The sequence below is a fragment of the Hibiscus syriacus genome, unplaced genomic scaffold (assembly GCF_006381635.1).
Source record: "Hibiscus syriacus cultivar Baekdansim isolate YM2019G1 unplaced genomic scaffold, ASM638163v2 tig00111877_pilon, whole genome shotgun sequence".
NCBI lineage: Eukaryota > Viridiplantae > Streptophyta > Magnoliopsida > Malvales > Malvaceae > Hibiscus > Hibiscus syriacus.
The window spans coordinates 1676704-1698207 of NW_024063208.1; the positions used below are offsets into that span (position 1 = coordinate 1676704).

Genomic DNA, 21504 nt, shown 5'->3' on the forward strand with positions numbered 1-21504 from the left:
AGTCATCAATAAATGAGACAAAGTATTTTGCTCCACCTACGGATGTAACTGGTGCTTGCCATACATCAGAGTGAACCAATTCTAGAACACTTTTGGCTCTAGAATTTGACGTGTTGAATTTCACCCGGTGCTGCTTACTTGATATGCAATGCTCACACAAAGGAAGTGATACCTTCATTAAGCCTAGAAGTAGCTTTTTCTTCACAAGGACTTTCATTCCTTGTTCTGACATGTGTCCAAGTTTCTGATGCCATAGCATTGCAGAATCTGAACTACATGAGGCAACAGAGGCTTCTTCTTCTAGCAAAGTTTCTCCCTTCAGCATGTACAAGTTTGCAGCTATCTTTTCGCCTTTCAGCACCACAAGCTCTCTACGGAACACCTTCATGATTCCTTTCTGTGTTTCAATCTTACTTACATTATTATCCAACAATCCATAAGATAATAAATTTTTCTTCAAGCCTTTCACGTGTTGCACATCTTGAACAACTTTAATTGTTTCATCATACATCTTCAATTTGATGGTTCCCACGCCAATGATCTTGAAGGCATGATCATTGCAACTATACACAGATCCTCCTGAGATAGGTTCATAATGATTAAACCATTATCTTCTTGAGGTCATGTGATATGTTGCTCCCGAATCAATGAGTCATATATCTGCAAATCTTTTTCTACCTTCCACGGTGGTTGACGCTTCACAGCATAAAGCATCTCCATCATCTGAAGTGTTTGCGGTATTGCCTTGTGGATTGGAGTTTTTATTTAGACTCTAACAATCCTTCTTCAAGTGACCCTTCTTTCCACAGTTGTAGCACTTTAAATTCTTCTTGCTTCTCGACTTCGATCTACCATGTTTGTGACTGCTGCTTTGGCTACGTTATGTTGATCTCACTCTCATCGTTGTCGACGCTTCTGCTTGTTGTAGATTTACTTGTCTGTCTTCCTTGTTCTTGCGCCAATTTTCTTCTTGTAGAACAGCAGCTGCAACGTCATCGAAGACTAGACTGGTGACATTACTGTTTGTCAAGTTGATGAAGAGTTGATCATACGAATCCGATAGACTTTGAAGTAGAAGTTCAACACGTTCTTGTTCTACTATTTTACAGCTTAAGGATTTAAGCTGAGAAAATAAAGTGTTCAGTGTGTTTAAATGCTCCGTCACTGAAGTAGATTCTGACATCTGGAGAGTGTATAATTTCTTCTTAAGGAAAAATTTATTGTGCAACGATGTGGCCTCGTACAATTTGGTGAGATGATCCCATATCTCCTTAGTTGTCTTCTTCTCCTCGATGCTTGAAATTACTTCATCTGCTAATGCTAGATGAAAGTTTGCCATAGCATTCCCGTCCATTTCGATCCATTTGTTGTCGTCTGTGAAATCTATCGGTCTTTCACTGATAGCTGCTAGACAACCGTCTTTCCTCAGGATGGCCTTCATCTTCAATTTCCACAATGAGAAATTTCTCCCATTAAATTTTTCAATATCAAATTTCGTTGCCATAGCTTCTATTATGTATAGCTCCCACTATTTCACTATCGTAAATAGTTCTCTGGACCTTCAAAGAATGGGCAATACCTTCTTATTTTCTTATGTTGGAGGATCCACCTTTTGGTGGCAACCACAAAGACAATAAGCATATATTACACACTCAAATCTGGCTCGGATACCAATTGTTGCGGAAGGCGGCTATCGGATAGAGAAAAATCGCAACTGATAATTTGATAAAATAAAAATGAAGATAAAAGAGACACAAAATTTACGTGGAAAACCCCTAAATGATATAGGGTAAAAACCACGGGCAACGGGAGAAGAATTTCACTATGAGAAAATAGGAATTACAACTTCTATCGATCTACCAAGGAGAAAACAATGATAATTCTCTCTTGATAAAAAGGAGAAAACAACTCTTAAGAAACTCTCTAAATTCTCTCTAGTATTGGAAGAAAGCTAGAATGCTTTGGGATGGTTTTGAAGCTAAATGAGCTAGGGTATTTATAGTATAAGCTTTAAGGACTAATCTTGAAAATACCCTAAATTACAATGATTAAATGTGAGATTTTGCCATGTCACTTTTCAACCATTATTAGTGACAACTATGAACCATTATTGTTGCCAACTTACAATGCATTATGAACCATTATTATGCATCATACAACTATTATAAGTTGCATAACAACTAATAATTTTGCATGACAACTAATACTCCCTTCAGTCCTTAAACCTTCCATCGTATTCCTTTCATTTCGAACCAAATTTTCCTCACGATCCACCACGGCAAAGGCCTCAAAACGAGAGCCACCAGCAAGGCTACCTTTCTTCTCACTATTGTTATTCGGAGACGCTTTCTTCTCCAATGCGGCCTTTTTCTTCGTTTGAGCCACTTGCATCCACGGTCCATAAGGTTCCTCCAGAATTGAATCTTCTCTTTGTTTAGCCGCATTAGCATCGACATGCTTAACTGCATTATCACAGGTTTCTTTTGCATGGTCATATTTTCTACAAGAATAACAGATGGTAAACCCTCATACTCAATACTTTGGTAAACCACATCGATCTATCATAATTCCTGGAACAAGTGATTTCTCTAAATTGATCACAACAGCCAATCGGGCGAACCGCCCCCTTTTTTCCTTCGGTAGTGTTGTAATCGATTTTAACTATTTGACCAAGTCTCCAGCGATTGCTCTAATCACGCTCTTGGTACTGTAACGATACGGCAATCCCGGTAACCGGACCCAAACTAGGATTGTCTTGGGTAGTCCTCAGAAGTAGAGAAATTCCTTGCCCGATGTTGAATCATAAGATAACTGTCGTACACCATCCATGGTCCCCCGCCTAAGACATTCAGATAGTCTTCCACCAAAGCAAATAGGACAAGGAAATACTCATTGTCCAGATCCACAAGTTGCATCTCCCCGTTCGGTCTCTATAGTGTTTGAATTCGATTTATTAGGGCTCTATATCCTATCTTCTTCCCGAGTAGGCGAACTATCACCAATTTTGAGAACTTTTCATCGATAGAACGATTGACTGTTTTTGAGAAACGTATCTCAAGTATCGCTCCATCCAGACCAATTTGGACGTCTCCCTCAAGCAATTCCACTTCAAGGTCACTAATAATGTTTTCTCTATTAGTGACAACAAACCTTCTAGCAACCATGTCTCTAAAGGACGGTTTCTCAGGAGCCAACCCTCTCGAAGCATCTTTTTCCTACCTCTTTCCAACCTGTTTTTGAGTTGTCGACCGACACATCATCCATTACTTCATCCATGTCACCCACATATTCTCCTTCCAGTCCGTGATCTGGTAAAGCAACGATATACCAGTATTTTAAAGCTCTTCCCTACCGCCGTCTCTTCTAAGGAGAGAACACCTCTGGTCGTTCCAGCACTATTGACCCACTAACAAGAGCTAACCCGTCTGGTGCCCGTCTCGAAGGATTGATCGCTAGAGATTCAGTAAGGTTTCCGAGATTCTCGGAGAGAATATTTTCCTTATCGTTTCTTCGATCATAATATTTTAATGGAACGACTTTGTGACTTAAATAATCATCTGATTAATAGACAAACAGTTTGAGCTTGATTACTTATTATTTTAGCTTATGTTGTATAAGTCTAAATAGTCCATTAGCTAGCTCAAATATAACTATTTTCATAAAAATACATGTTAAATTAAGACCATTAGACAGATTTTAGATGAGAAATAAATAATGAAAAATTACTTATTTAATGAAAATTTACACGTGTGAAAATCTTAAATACGAACACAATCAATGTGGCCTATAATGGCCTGCCAAGCGGTAGTGTCGGTGCTTTTATTGCGAAAGGGAAGTGTCATTAGTCTAAAATCATGATATATTCATCAATGACATTATTTAGTAAACTTGTTAATTAAGCAAAAACATTATATAATTAAAAGTTTATTTATTTATTTATTTTTATTTATAAAATAATAAAATTAGCATTGCAATCAATATTCTCATAAGCTAACTTGATAAGGGGAACCTCTTTGGCTTTTTGCTACCTAATTAACTATAAATTTTAGGTGCTTGAATTTACAATGAAAAGGGAAATGCATTGATTTTTCAAAAAAAAAATCAAATCATAATTTGAAGCTGGAGTGAGAATTCAATTAACTCAATTAAAAATTATTAAAATTATTTGATTAAGTCGGTGTTAATTTTGTTTTGAGTGTATGAACTTTGATAATACATGTATATGTTAGTCGAATAACCAGATTACGATAAATTAACAGATGTTATTGGAATGATGTTTTAGATATTTTTAATAAAATTTGAGGTTTGAATCTTGATATTAGTGATAGAGAAAATTGAATTGAGAGAATCATCTTATAATAAATTTTTGTGATATTCGATCTAGATTAATCGTTTAATGAATCATAAATTTGAGGGAAAATTGTTTTAGGCTCCATTGATTTTAGTTGTTATCAAGGGACATGTGAAAGTTGTATCCTATGAATGATTAAAGGCAATGCTGCCTGCCTTTTGAAGGAAACTACTTTAATGGGATGACTTATTGCTTTGCTTTACAACCCCAACCTACATGGAAAATGAGATTGGTATGCCTCAAATTTTATCATTGAAAACTCTGATTTCTTTTTTTTAGCAAGGGAGATTTATTTGCACGAATCAACTTATTTTAGTGGTTAAAGTAATTATTATTGTTCTTAGAGATCACGAGTTCGAACACCAGCGATTGTAACAGAATGATTGAACATTCATTGTCAAATAGTTTAGAGTATTTAAAACAAATGCTATTTTATAATCACCTACCTCAATAAAAGAATATTGATATATTAAATACGGATAATTAAACATAAAAAAAACTATATGTTAGACGAATATCATGTGAATTGATGTACGGGAATAATTTAAAAAGGTTTTTGGTACATAAAATTATAAATTAAAAATATGTTCGGCTGCTTAATAACTCCAACCTCATTTCCCCACATATAAATATATATATATATATATATATCCACTAAAAGTATTAATTTAATTGTTTCAAAATATGTATAACAAATATTAAAATACTATTTAAATATGCAGAGTTGTTTCCCAAAGTAATTTAAATAATAGAAAAGAACGGCAGTGTCCTACCTGGTAAATATTAAAAAAGATAGTAAAATATAAAATATAATAACAAAAAAATTATGCAAAAGTGGTATAGCCATAGCCCTCTTTTTGACCTTTTGAGATAATTCAAAATTTAATTTCATAATGGTAAACTATGTTTCTAGTGACTCAATTGTGTCTTTGTTTCTATTTTGATCAATCAATTTTAAAATTTCTAATTTAATCACTCAACTTTTAAATTTCTATTTTTTTTCTGGTTATCAAATGTTAAGTGTTTCACACTGGTTAGATTTTTGCAAAAAGAAAACCCTAAAACTTTTCTAATAAGCATGATTTTTTAACTCCTTTTGATTCATTAGTGTCAGAGTATTTTATTCGAAATCTGAATGGTGAAGAGATTGAAAATGGTAAAAAATATATATATCTCTCAATTTCGTGATGATCAAATGGTGATTATTGCATATCAGGCCAAGATAAGGCCATAACTTTGATTTGAGTTTTGTTAATTTTAAAAAAAAATCAAATTAAAAAAAGAGAGAAAAAAAGGAAATATTTTAGAATCAATTACGTCATAAATGATTATCGACAATAATCGGACAATTGTGGAAAAAATGTCAGTCGTGTGAATAAAATAATGGTAAAATATTAGGTTAATTTCATAAACAAAACTGCCCAAAATGCAACATTTTGCCATTTTTGTTAAATAATTGACACCGAACGGACATAAGATTTTAAATTAGGATGTAAACTTTAAGTTAGTGTGTAAATTTGAACTTATAAAATTTCAGGGGATGAATTTAAACTTATAAAATTTTGAGGTGTGAAAATAGATTTTCAATAAAGAAAATACGTAGAAAAAATCTAAAATCATAAAATTATTCTAAAGTATAAAGAAAAACAAAAGCAAAGTTGAGATTATTATTCCAAATTACAATTTTTGTAAGAATGATCTAAAATCTAAATTTGTCTTAATTTTTGAAAATGTATTAATTGCCCTTTAATGAGTCCTATGAATAAGTTTTTTCAATTAATCAAATACTATTTAAAACACGTGACAGTTACATGACAATTTATGTTTGGCGTTAGAAAATAATATTTTAAAAATTTAATATTATTATTTATATAAAAAAATAAGATTATTATTCTTTAACACGTTAAATATAAAATATTTATACAATGGTACATATATGTTGAAAACATTTTTATGTTTGGATATAATAAATTAATTGTTATTGGATTTTAAGATTTTATAATCATTTTTAAATGTATATTCGATTAAACCATTCGAATATCAAAATATTACTCCAAGTTTTTCAAATATCAAAAAGTGTAAAATTATGTTTCAATCTCAAAATATTTTTAAAACAAATATTACAAAGTATTTCGAGCCTAAATCGAGCAAAAAAAAATTTCAATAGAAGGGCTTTAAGAAAAAAAAAAACAGATTGCCCGGATGGTACCGATACCCCCCCAGATGGTACCGATACCCCATGCCAATTTTGGCTACGAGAAAAATAGAATGCTCGGATGGTACCGGTACCCCCCAGATGGTACTGATACCCCTAGTCACTTAACGGTCGAAATATTTGAATTTTACACTGCATGTACAGATACCCTATGGAGGGGTATCGATACCCCCACGCTCCTCAACTGTTTTATTAATTATTTTCACACAATAACGGCTCTATTGACTTCACCAATGATTCCCAACGTTCAGAAGTGATTCAAGGTGTATTTAAACAAGATTATGAGTCATTGATCAATAGCAATCAACAAGAATTGAGAGAGAATCAAAGAGAAAGCATCAAACCATAAGTTTGAGCATTTTCAAACCTATTTCATTCAATATTCATTTTGCTTTCAAGAACACTTATTGTGCTCAATTGTATTATTCTTGAGTGTTCTTTCTTTGTTCTAGAATTGTGCAAACATCTTGTCTTTTGAGGTTTTTCTGTAAGTTTGTGAAATTTGTATTGTTCTCTTTGAGAGAAAGTGTTCTCAAGAATTTGAGATATAATTCTTACGGGATTTGTAAGGTTACTCTTTGTCCTCAAAAGAAAGACAAATTAGTGAATTTGTGGAAAATCCTTAGTGTGGATAGCTAAGGTAGTGGACGTAGACTTTGGTTGAGAAAGTCAAACCACTCTAAATCGATGTGCAAATATTTTCTATTTTCTGCAAAAGCTTCCACCGAAATTTTTATTGCCAATTCACCCCCTCTTGGTCGATTCGTCGATCGATTAACTCAACAATTGGTATCAGAGTCTCGCTCATTTGAAGGTTTAATCACCTCTTGAGTCAATTCGGGAAGAGTTACATCGATATTCAAATCATCAATGGCCAGTACTTCAAACTTCGAACTTGTTCTCGATTCAATGCCCGTCAACAAGCCTCCTTTCTTCAATAGAGCTAATTATGCTTATTGGAAGAATAAAATGATGTACTTCATTCAAGCAAGTGACATGGGAGCATGGAATGTCATAGAAGATGGATACATCAAACCTTCCACTCATCCAAGATTGTGCAGTTAATGAGAGACAAGAATGTTCCACCTCAACTCAAAGGCCATCCATATTATATTTTGTGCTCTTGGACCGGATGAATACGGGAGAGTTTCATCTTGTACAACCGCCAAGGAAATATGGGATAAACTACAAGTCACTCATGAAGGCACAGACGAGGTAAAAGAATCTAAAATTAGTCTCCTAACTCATAGCTATGAAATTTTCAAGATAAAATCGGATGAAGATATCAAAGCTATGACGGATAGATTTTCAATGGCCTCAAATCATATGGAGAGATCATTACGAACAAGAAGCTTGTGAGGAAGTTAGTTTACCCTCTTCCAAAAGCTTGGCAATCAAAGAAAATGACAATAATCGAGGCCAATAACTTAAAGTCTTTAACTCTCGAAGAGTTAATTGGTTCACTCCTCACTCATGAAATGATGCTTCAAGATGAGGTAGACCTCGAGAAGATTAACGAGCCAAAGAATAAGACGGAGAAAAATAAGAACGTGGGAGTTGCTCTCAAATCCACAAGAGATGAGAGTGATTCGGATGAAGATGACGATGACGAGGAGATGACATTATTTGCCAAACGGTTCAGAAAATTGATGAAGCCCAACCGAGGAAGAAAATTCAAACGAAATGATGGCTTCAAAAACGAACCAAAGGAGAAAGACCCTATTATTTACTATGAATGCAAAAAGTCAGGTCATGTCAAATACGATTGCCCGCAATTAAAGAAAAAGGGCCAATCCAAGAAGAAGCACAATGCTCGTGTGGCTACATGGAGCGATAATGAAGGTTCCGATGAAGAGGAACAAGAAGTGGCAAACTTGTGGTTGATGGCCACCGGGGAAAACTCTCTGGTAACCTCTAACTCATCTAATTTTGAGGATTATTCTTTTGATGAGTTAGTAGAGGAATATACTGAGTTGGCTTCAGATTATGAGAAATTATTTTTAAAATAAAAAAATGATATTTCAAAATTAAAAAATAAAAATAATCTTATATCCAATACCAACAATGATCTTGAAAGTAAGATCAAAGAATTGCAAATCAAATTATATGAATTTGAAAAGAAAAAATACTGATTTGCATAACTTACTTTCAAGAGTAAATGTCGATCATCAAAAGAAAATTGATGATCTTAAAACTTATTTTGATAAAGTTGGAACAAAACGTTTTGAAAATGGAGAAAGATCAAAATCCAACTTTGTTAGAAAAAAGTTTTAAAAACTACAATCATGGAGGTCCCCGAAGAACCACTAATGGAAAAATCATTAAAAGTATATGGGTTCCTAAAGAACTCATTACTACTAAAGATAAGGATATCCTACACAAATGGATACCCAAGGGGACTAGAATTTTGGAGACTAATGAATATGGACCCAAAACAAATTGGGTACAAAAAAAATCAAAAATTAATCTATGTTTGTAGGGAAAGGAGCATTACTACAAGGCACGAGAAACAAGTTTAAACTTATGGTACCTTGATAGTAGATGCTGAAGACATATGACCGGAGACAAGACTCGATTCATTGAGCTTAACGACAAAAATGGAGGAGAAGTGACTTTTGGTGATAATTCAAAAGGTCACATTGAAGGTATAGGTACTATAGGTAATACCTCTTCCATACAAATTGAAAATGTTTTATATGTGAATGTGTTAAAGCATAATCTATTAAGTATTAGTTAATTTTGCGATAAGGGATTCAATGTCATATTTGAAACTAATGGTTGTAAAGTCATTGATATTGCATCTAATCGGATTATGCTTGTTGGTCATAGAATATGAAACATATACATGGTGCATTTAGATTCAATAAATATGAATAATTTATGCCTAGTTGCTAAGGATGAGCATGATAGTTGGTTATGGCATAGGAGACTAGGACATACTAGCATGAGTGTTTTAAAAAGACTAATTCAAGGAGATTTAGTAAGAGGGTTGCCAAAGCTAAAATTTGATAAAGATAAAATATGTGATGCATGTGCTAAAAGAAAACATCAAAGAGCTTCTTTTAAGTCCATTAATGATGTATCAACTAGTAGAGTATTGCAATTGATCCATATAGATCTTTTTGGGCCAATTAGAACTATTAGCTTGGGTCGAAAACAATATTACTTTGTATTGGTATATGACTATTCTAGATATAATTAAGTTCTATTTTTTACTAAATATGAAGCATTAGAAAAATTCATCACATTTTCAAAAGTAATCCAAAATGAAAAAGGTTACTCCATAACTAGTGTTAGGAGTGATCATGGTACTGAATTTGAAAATCTTGGATTTACTGATTTTTGTAATTCAAATGGTATTAGCCATAATTTTTCAGCACTTAGAACCCCTCAAAAATATGGAGTTGTTGAGAGGAAAAATCGAACTTTAGAAGAAATTGTTAGAACCATGCTTTATGAAAACAATTTGCCAAAATATTTTTGGACGGAAGCCACAAATACCGCTTGTTATGTTATAAATTGAGTAATGATTAGGCCAATTTTAAAGAAAACTCCATATGAAAAATTCAAAAATAAAAAGCCTAACATTAGCTATGTTCATCCTTTTGGATGTAAATGTTTTGTTTTAAACAATGGTAAAGAAAATCTTGGCAAATTTGATGCTAAAAGTGATGAAGGAATTTTTCTGGGTTATTCCTTAAATTCTAAAGCTTAGCAGGTATTTAATAAAAGAACTTTAGTGGTATAAGAGTCTATATATGTTGTTTTCGATGATAATCCCCTTCCGAGGAAGGATTATTGTGTGAATGATGATGTAGGTATTGTAAATGCAAATAACGTTAGACATGACGTTGTAGAACCATCATCAAAGGAAGACGTGAAAGATGAGGAAACTCATGATGTTCTCAAGAATCCAACCATTGAAGAAAAGGAAGTTTCTTACCCAAGAGAGTACAACTATGTCAAGGATGGTGAAATTATAGGTGATCCATCCAAAGGGGTAACAACTCGATCTTCTCTTAGAAATATGTGTAATTATGTTGCATTTATCTCATGCATAGAGCCTTAAAATATTAAAGAATCATTAATGATGAACATTGGATTATGGCTGTGCAAGAATAATTAAATCAATTTGACAGAAGTAAAGTATGAACATTAGTTGAAAGGCCTAATAATAAATCTACTGTAGATACTAGATGGGTATTTAGGAATAAGCTTGATGAAAGTGGTAATATAGTGAGGAACAAGGCTAGACTTGTTGCTCAAGGCTACACTCAAGAAGAGGGCATAGATTATGATGAAACATACCCTCCCGTAGCTAGAATGGAAGCAATTAGAATGTTATTAGCATTTGCATATTTCAGTGAATTTAAATTATATCAAATGGATATTAAAAGTGCATTTTTAAATGGTTTAATAAAAGAAGAAGTGTATGTGGAACAACCTCCTGGTTTTGAAGATTCAAAATTTTCAGATCATGTTTTCAAATTGACAAAAGCACTTTATGGTTTAAAACAAGCTCCTAGAGCTTGGTATGAAAGATTGTCAAATTTTTTAATCGAAAAAGATTTTTCGAAAGGGAACGTTGACAATACATTGTTTTTAAAGAGAAAAGGAAAAGATTTATTAGTAGTACAAATTTATGTTGATGATATAATATTTGGTTCTACTAATGATGCTCTTTGCCAAGAATTTGCTAAGCTAATGCAGAGTGAGTTCGAGATGAGCATGATAGGGGAGCTCTCATTTTTCTTGGGACTCCAAATCAAGCAAAATACGTCAAGGATATGCTCAAGATATTTGGATTGGAAAATGGGAAACCTCATGTCACTCCAATGAGCTCATCAACAAAGCTTGACAAAGATGAATGAGGTAAATGTGTGGATGTTAAAATGTATAGGTCAATGATTGACTCTTTACTTTATCTAACCGTAAGTAGACCAGGCATTATGTTTAGTGTTTGCTTATGTGCTAGATTTCAATCATGCCCTAAGGAATCACATTTACTAGCTATTAAGATAATCTTTAGATACCTTAAGGACACTCCTAGTTTAGGTCTTTGGTATCCTAGATACTCTAGCTTTAGCTTGTATGCCTTCTCTGATGCGAATTATAGAGGATGCAAAATAGATAGGAAAAACACCTCTGGTACTTTCCAATTCCTAGGAAATATGCTGATTTCATGGTTTTTAAAGAATCAAAATTGTGTTGCATTATCTATCACTAAAGTGGAATACATTTCAGTGGGTAGTTGTTGTGCACAAGTTTTATGGATGAAACAACAACTTTTAGATTATGGAATTGAAGTAGGTACCATACCTATCAAGTATGACAATACTAGAGCTATTTGTCTCGCTAAAAATCCCATCCAACACTCTAGAACTAAGCACATTAAAATAAAACATCATTTCATTAGAGATCATGTCACTAAAGGAGATATAGTTCTAGATTATGTTGATACTTTGCACCAATTAGCAGATATTTTTACAAAACCATTAGATAAAGAAAGATTTTGGACACTTAGGAGAGAATTAGGTTTAACTGACCTATCTTCACTTAGTGTTTAAAATAATTTTAACACTTTTAATTAGAATTGAAAAATGCTTATAAAAATAACTCTTTTGATTGCATTCTTTGCTAATAGTTAGGGGAGTTTATGATTCTTAGTGAAAATTAATTATATGTTCAAATTACGATTAAAGATAGATTTGATTGATTGAACATAGTTAATTTTCTTTATATGAGTTGTCAATACTATTAGAGCAAATTAATTTAGCATTTTGAGTGTTTAAATACAGATTTTTTTTAAATTTTCTACGTGCTAGGTATCGATACTCCCTTTGAATGGGTACCGATACTATCCTTGAACGGGTACCGATACCCCCCATGAGGGTATCGATACCCTCCACGGGTTCTGGTTATTAACGCCTAAAACCTTATTTTATTTCAAAACCCTCTTTTCTCTCTTCTCACATCGTGCACCTCCTCCTCTCACCCCTAATCTCTACATTGCCTCAAAATCAACGTTTCAAGTTGGATTTCACTTAGTTTTCAACTTCTAAACCTGCTAGCTTCATTAATTTTGTGCAAACAACATCAAAATCCACTCAATCTTCCAACTTCAAGGTAACTTTTCTAAAAACTCTATTTTATTAATTTTTGAACTTATGACTAGTTTTGATTAGTTCTAGGAAGAAATAATGATTGGGCATTACTTAGATTTTGGTTTAGAACAATAATCTACAACTAATTTCATCAAAAACACAAGATTTGATCAATTTATTTAAATTTTCGAAATAAAAAAATTTGTTTTGATTTTAAAATTGTTGTTTTTGATTTAATTATATTGTTTTGAAAACTACACATTGATTTTCAAACATTGTTTTCAAACATAGTTTTCAAAATTTTCCCATTAGAATTATTAGAGAACCTTGAAATATTGAGGACTCACTTGAGTTTTGGGAATTGATTATATTGCATACATATGTTTTAAATTTGTAGGTTACTCTTCTAATTTCTTAATCATGTCTCAAAAACGCCCTAGGACATCCTCTAGTCGTTCAAACCATCCACCTAACCCACCTCTCAATCCACCTCATATTCAATAAATTCCTAATCCCGATGAACCCGAAATGACTATTCGCAATTCGTGCTTTAACGAACCTGGTCGTAGACAAAATCTCTTCTTTAGGTATTCAAAGTATTTTTAGTCATACAAAATTCGGGAAGAACGTATTCATTCTCTTCGAGCTATGGATGCAATAAACTTTAGATATCTTCCTACTCTTCAAGAATAGAAATTTGATAAACTTTTTCATCTCGAATCAATAGTTTACCAACAACTCATTCGAATTTTCTATTCAAATGTCGTTTGTATTCAAAACCGAGCTAAAACCGAGACAATAGGAATTCAATCCTATCTTCTAGGTAGATTAATCCATATTAACTCGACCTACAATTCTAACGCATTTGGATTAGATAATGACGACTTATATAATGAAAAGGAAACAATAGGTTCTCCTTACAAGGTTAAGTCTAGTGCGAGTGTGCTAGATCACCAAGATCGTTTTCTTCATCTGATGATCTCTTGGTGGTTTAGACCATCTGGAGGCAAATACTTCACTTTTCGAGCCTTAGACCTTTGGTGGATACATTGTATCCAAAATAATAGGAAAATTAACCTACCTCATATTATATTTGCCGAACTCGTTGAAACTGTAAACCTTGTCCCTAATAAAAAACTTTATGAAACTCTGTTTACGGTTGTCTTCTGAGTAACTTGTTTATCAAAGTCGAGCTTAGAGTACAACTTGATGTAGCCTTCCCTCTCAAAAACTAAATTAACTTGACTTCTTTAAATAAATCGGGATGGAAAAATGAAACGGAAACAAACCAATGGGTTTGATCCCCTGAGAAAACACTGGGAGCTAGCTCCTCTCGAGCTCCACCTCCTCCTGCACCGGCAGCGAACAATGATCCAGAACTTCAGCAACTTATGTAAGATATCGACAATATTGACGATTAAGCACCCGAGGACGTGCCGACACAGCAAGAGGATCAAGTGCCTCCATATTTTGATCATTTATGGAGATATTTGATATGAGGTTCGTATTCATTGAGTCATATTTGATTGCTATGGGGGTTCAACAACGAGAGATGAACAAACGTTTAGACGCGCTCACACTTGAGATGCAGACACATTATCCTCATCCTCCTCCCGATCCTTCTATGGATTAGACATTTCCTTGCTTTGCTTTGTTTTTGTTTGGATTGAAATTAGGATTTATATGTTGGATTGTTAAAACCTTATGATGTTTTTGATTGGATGCTTGAATTTGTTTTGGATGATTTGGATATTTGAACTTACATGATTATCTTTATATTTTTGGTTTGAATTTTTAATTATTTTTTTGCATCATCTACATTTTAGATTAATATGACAAATTTACCATTGCACATTATTTATTAATATTGACTTATGAAACTAATGACTAATATTTCTCTTGATTGTGTTCTTAGCAGCTTAAGCTTTAAATTTTTAAATATCAATTGGCTAGATTTTTAAAAACCTTGTTTAAAAAATATTTATAGAGTCTTTTTGATTTAACAAAAAGGTGGAGTAATAATTTTTTCAAAACTTGATTTCAAAAATGCTTTTCAATTAGAAAATCTTAAAATTAATAAAATGTTTTGTTATATCAAAAAGGAGGAGATTGTTGAAAATATTTTTATGTTTCGATATAACAAATTAAATGTTATTGGATTTTAAGATTTTATAATCATTTTCAAATGTATATTCGATTAAACCATTCGAATATCAAAATATTACTCCAAGTTTTTCAAATGTCAAAAAGTGTAAAATTATGTTTTAATCTCAAAATATTTTTAAAATAAATATTACAAAGTATTTCGAGCCTAAATCGAGCAAAAAATAATTTTTAAATAGAAGGGCTTCAAGAAACAAAAAACAGATTGCCCGGATGGTACCGGTACCCCCTCAGATTGTACCGGTACCCCCCTCAGATGGTACTGATACCCCCATGCCAATTTTGGCTCCGAGAAAAACAGAATGCTCGGATGGTACCGGTACCCCCAGATGGTACCAATACCCCTAGTAACTTAACGGTCAAAATATTTGAATTTTACACTGCAGGTACATATACCCTATGGAGGGGTATCGATACCCCCACGCCCCTTAACTGTTTTATTAATTGTTTTCACACAATAACGACTCTATTGACTTCACCAATGATCCCCAATGTTCAGAAGTGAATCAAAGTGTATTTAAACAAGCTTAAGAGTCATTTATCAATAACAATCAACAAGAATTGAGAGAGAATCAAAGAGAAAGCATTAAACCCCAAGTTTGAGCATTTTCAAGCCTATTTCATTCAATATTCATTTTTGCTTTCAAGAACACTTATTGTGCTCAATTGTATTATTCTTGAGTGTTCTTTCTTTGTTCTAGAATTGTGCAAACATCTTGCATTGTGAGGTTTTTCTGTAAGTTTGCGAAATTTGTATTGTTCTCTTTGGGAGAGAGTGTTCTCATGAATTTGGGGTATAATTCTTGAGGGATTTGTAAGGTTACTCTTTTTCCTCAAAAGAAAGACAAATTAGTGAATTTGTGAAAAATATTTAGTGTGGATAGCTAAGATAGTGGACGTAGACTTTGGTTGAGAAAGCCGAACCACTCTAACTCGCTGTGCAAATATTTTTTATTTTCTACAAAAGCTTCCACTAAAATTTTTATTGTCAATTCACCCCCTCTTGGTCGATTTGTCAATCGATTAACTCAACAATATATATATATTAAAAACTTGATCAATATATTTTTATTAAATAATTAGAGATGAATGTAAAATATTTAATTAAAATAATATTTATCGGTAAATACTATCTCTTATGCTAATACAAATAAAATAAAGGGTAGATTTCACTTTTAGTATCTTAATTACTACTTTTGTTCTATTTTGATAACCTAACTATTTTTTTTCAAATCATATCTAATGATTAGTTTTAGATTCACTTTGGTTGTTGCTAAAAAATTAAGGATGATACTGACATGTCATCATAAGGTAATATTATATGATACTTAAAAAAATTAAAAATATCATGTCAGCAATTTTGCTAATTTTTTTAACAGTGAGTGATTAAAATGAAGCTAAAAAATTAAGGATGATACTGACATGTCATCATAAGGTAATATTATATGATACTTAAAAAAATTAAAAATATCATGTTAGCAATTTTGCTAATTTTTTTAACAGTGAGTGATTAAAATGAAATCAAAACGTAACATTATGTATGATTTTGAAAAAAAAAGTAGTTAGATGATTAAAATAAAACAAAAGTTAAAGTTGAAATACTAAATGTATAGTTTATTCTAAATAACTAACGACAATAAAGAAAAAACCAACAAACAAACTTCAGACCACCAAAAGAATTATTATTTTGTCATCACAGTCAAAGCAAAACCCTTTCTCCTCCACCAAACTTAGAAACCCGGAAAAAAGAAAGAAAATAAAAACAATGGAAGAAAAGAAGAAGAAAAAGAAGCAAAAACACCAACATCCAAATGGTCAAACACCAAAATCTGCAGCAGAGTTCTCGTTCAAGCCAAGCTCCGAGGTAAAAGGCCTAAGATTTGGCGGCCAGTTCATAGTGAAATCCTTCACAATCAGACGAGCAAAGCCACCGGAACTCGTCAAACTTCTCGATTTCCCACCATTCCCAAACAAATCAAGCAGCAACAACAATGTACCTTTCCCTTCGACGACGGCGTTTTTGCCGACGAATTTTACAATCTTAGCCCACCAGGCTTGGCACACACTCACTCTGGGCCTCGGCACCAGGAAATCGAAGGTACTCTTCTTCGTGTTCGAGTCGGAAACCATGAAGGTTGCCGTCGACGGGATCTGGCCGACCGAGATCCCGCTCGGGGAAGTCAATAAGAGGCTCATAAGAGGGCTGAAAGGGTGCGAAATGGCGAGGTTTAAGTTCAGGAAAGGGTGCTTAACGTTCTACGTTTATGCTGTTAGAGGTAATGGGAATCTGGGTTTTGTTGCGCCGATGAGCTGAGATTCGTTTGCAATCTGTTGTTGAACTCAAAGATTTCTTGGATCACACTGCCATGCTTGCTGTGCCTAATCAGAGAAGCATTAATTACAGTCATGATGTTGCAATGGCTCGCTAACTTTTTTTTTATCTTTTGAACTGATGAGGGAATTGGTTTATTTGTTGGATGATCCTTGTTCGTGTTAATCTTCTTCTTCTTTTCTTGAACAACTTTGCAGTAGCTTATATTTGTACCAGTTTGTTGTGATCTGCCATGGTTTGGATGATTTAAGCAAAACACCTATGAATTTTTATCAACCGAATATATATATATATATATATATATATTTAGATTAATCATCCTAATTTGATTAATCAACTGAATATATATATATATATATATATTGTTGGATTAATTCAAATCAATTATTACAAAAATTCATTGCAAGGATTATGATCCTTGTATTCTACTTTATTTTTTAAAATTCAATATATTAACTAACTAATTCAATTTTGTGACTCGGTCCGACCCGACAAGGTAAATTTTTTAGAAATTTCCCTGATTTTTTTAGATTCGAGTAGATAGGTCAACGGCTCGAGTATTTTTGCACACCTCTAGTATCCGCTGACCCGTCAACCCGGTTTCCCTTATTTTGTTATTACTATTTTTATTTTACATTTGATTTTTTTAATTTTAAAATTATTTTACTTTAACATTCTAAATTTATATATTTTTTAAATTATTTTACCTTAATATTTAAATTACTTTTTAAATTATTTATTTTAATATGAAATTATTTTAAATTTAGTTGTAATTTTATGATTTTATTTTTTATTTTTAATTTTTTTTAGATTATATAATATGAATTTATAAATTTTATATTTATTATGTATTATAAACTTTTAACTTTTATGTTTTTTATATGAATTTTACTAAAAAATTAATAAATTAAAAATAAAATAAATATTAATCGGGTAGTCATGACCTGAAAATATGGGTATCCAAGTTTTATGAGTACCCAATTTACGGGTCGGGTCATCGGTCAAATTTTTAACCGAAAGTCACGGTACCTTACTTTTCGAGTAACGAAAATATGGTTACTTGAATTGAAAACCTATACTTATAAAGACTCTAAATTAATTAAAAAAGTTAATTTATTAATTAGTTACATCAGAGATCTTTAAGTTATATTTTTAAATTAATATTTAATTTTTAGATATTTTAATTTCATTCTTAAACTATATACTTATTTTAAATTAATTTTTAAATTTTCTAAATTTCGATTTTAACTTAATATGATCCTTATTCTAAATAATCGTTAAAATTTTAAATGTTTTTATTTCATTTCAAACTTTTAAATGTTTTAATTTCATTCTAAATTACCTAAATGGTTAAAATAATTGTTGTTATTCTTAGAGGTATTCGATTCAAGCACCAACAACTGCAGCAATAATGATTGAACGTTCATTGTCAAATAATTAAAAATATTTAAATAAATACTATTTTTTGATCACCCTAACTTAATAAAAAAATAATAACATACTTACTTAACTCTCTTGTAATAATTGAAATCGGTTTTATAATAAATTTGGGTATAACAGAAAAAATTAGCAGTGTCAATAATCAGATGAATTTTAAAATTTGAGAAGTTAAGGTACTAAATTTTGTTAAATTTAAATAAGGAAATTAATTTTAAATGTACAAAGAGTATATGGATATTAAATTATATTTTACTTTTTATTATTTAAAAATGATTTTTAAAAAAGGCTAAATAATAGTTTATTAATTTCTACGAGGATTGAAAATTTAATGGCTAAATATAGAGTTATATCAAGCGACAATCTTAATACATTTAAAGAAAGGTATTATCAGTTTTGTTATTATTTTTTTAATAAAATCGGTAAAAAATTACCTAAAACATTATTATTTCTATCTAAAATATTAATGTTTTTAACATTTTCGGTAAAGTGTCCAATAATAACAAAATCAGGAGAAAAAAAATAATATTTTAGATAGCACTTTACATAATATGTTAACAAAATCGGTAAAACGTCCAATAATAACAAAACTAGTAGAAATAATAATGTTTTCAATAATTTTTTATTGATTTTATTAAAAAAATAATAATAAACGATAAACAATATATTAAAAATGTCACACGTCAAACTTTCTACTTACGTCCAAAGGTTTGCCTAAAAATCGACGGTGAATTTCTTGGAAATTGTGCACTGTGAAGGAAACGAATCGGCTGAGCTGCCTGCCCGACGGTGCCGCGCTGTCCCCCAACGCCGTCAGGCCTGCAAATTGGTTGGTGTTGCAGGATGTGATGAAGGAAGGGTGTACGAATGATATAATATAGCAAATTGCTAATGATTATTAAATATTTTATTCCAGGAGGAAATACAATAATAATAAGAGTTTATTGTATAATTTATCTTTAAGTTATAATTCTTATTCTAAGTTGATCCATAAACATTTGAATAATTTAATTTAATTTATAAACTATTATTTTTGCTCTAAATAATATATAAACTTTGAATATTTTAATTTCATCTCAAACAACCGGTATATACTAATTATATCTTATGTCAATAAAAGATTTGCTAAAATATAATTATATTTAAAAAATATAATTTAGTTTAAACTATGATTGAAACTAATTATATGTTTGGATGAATTTGAAAATGAAAATGAAACTTTCAAAAATTTGAGGATCAATTTAAAACGAGGATTACAAATAAAGTATTTAAAAGTTTAAGCACTAATTTAAAATTAGAGTTACAAATTAAGAATAAAATTGAATTATTTATAAATTTAAAATTAATTTAATATAAACATTTAGAATTTGAAGATATGTAGTATAATTAATTTTATAATAATAATAATAATAATAATAATAATAATAATAATAATAATAATAAAAAGAAGGAGAAGAAGAGGTGCAATACCAACCTATTCCCCAATCCATAATATTTTTTATTAATTTAGAGCAAGTACAAAGAGTATATGTTTAAATATAATTTTTAACTATTTGATATTAAATGTTTATATTTTGATATTTATAATATTCGAATATAAAACTTTAAGTAATAATAATAATTCATTTATTATTAAAGTCGTTTGATTCACACTTATAATCCCGAATGAAAAAAAAGGAAAAGTTCCTTTTTCTCTTGTCATAATTTGATTTGGTGGATTTTATCCTATTAAAAACAAAATATTAGATTTTAATTTAATTAATGATTATGTGAGTTTAAGTATATTTAAATATTTTTAATTTTTACAGTCTATAATAAAAGTTAATAATCTTTTTATGGAAAATTCTAGAATGTATGTCATTTATTGCAATTCACTACTAATTTTATAAGGTAAAATTTACAAATAGTCATTAAACTATGTCAAAATTATCCTTTTGAACATTTAACTTTTAAAGGTTACATAAAGAATATTAAATCTTAGTTTTGTCAGAAAATAGACACAAAACCATTAAGAAATATCTCAATTGACCCTTCAGTTATAACTAAAATTTAGTTTTGCTCTTAATTTTAATTGAAATAATTCTTAGTAGGTTCGTTGAATTGAAAATAAATAGATATAGACAAAATAAATATCATATTTTAATTTTATTATAATATTAAATCTGTACCATATAAACTAAAAATTATTTGATATGATATTATAAATTATGGATGTATGATTTTTAAATTACATTTAATTTGTTAAACAAAAGTTAAATGGTTAAATCACATCATTAATAAAAATGATTTATTATTTGATAATATAAATTTTCATGCGTCAAAAAATATAAATTTTTAATTTAAAATAAAAAACAATTAAATAAATAATTAGTTATAAAATAATTTTTACTTAATAAAAATTAATTTCATTATCTGATAAGTGAATTTTTTTAAAAGAAATTATAATTTTTAAAATAATTTATTTTCATATTTTTAAAAAAATTCTGAAATTCTAATTTTTAAAATTACTACTTAAAATATTGAAAAATATTAAAATGAAATTTTAGTTATAATTGAGAGGTTAAATAAGATATTTTTCATTAATTTAATATGTTATTCACCCCTTAATAACATTTAGCCATTGCTATTTTTTTTTAAACAAAGTTCAAAATTTAATGTTTATTTTGTAATTTTTAAAAATTCAAAGATAAATAAAATCAATTTAAAAAATTCTGTGACTATTTATGAATTTTACCTTTTTTATATTAGTGATGCATTTCAATGTGTGTCATTAGTGGTGCATTTCAATGAATGTCACTCATTGTAGACTCGTCTTTTTTTTATATAATTTATTTTGTAAGTTTAATCAGATTTATGACAGGGTTATAAGAATGCGATCGATCACGTTCCTAATTATTTTTTG

The 21504-nt window shown here is 30.6% G+C and overlaps 1 pseudogene; it reads left to right on the top strand.

Annotated features, from left to right (window-relative positions):
* The first annotated feature begins 16551 nt into the window (after positions 1 to 16551).
* On the top strand, positions 16552 to 17391 carry LOC120172651 (annotated as a pseudogene).
* The last annotated feature ends 4113 nt before the right edge of the window (positions 17392 to 21504 follow it).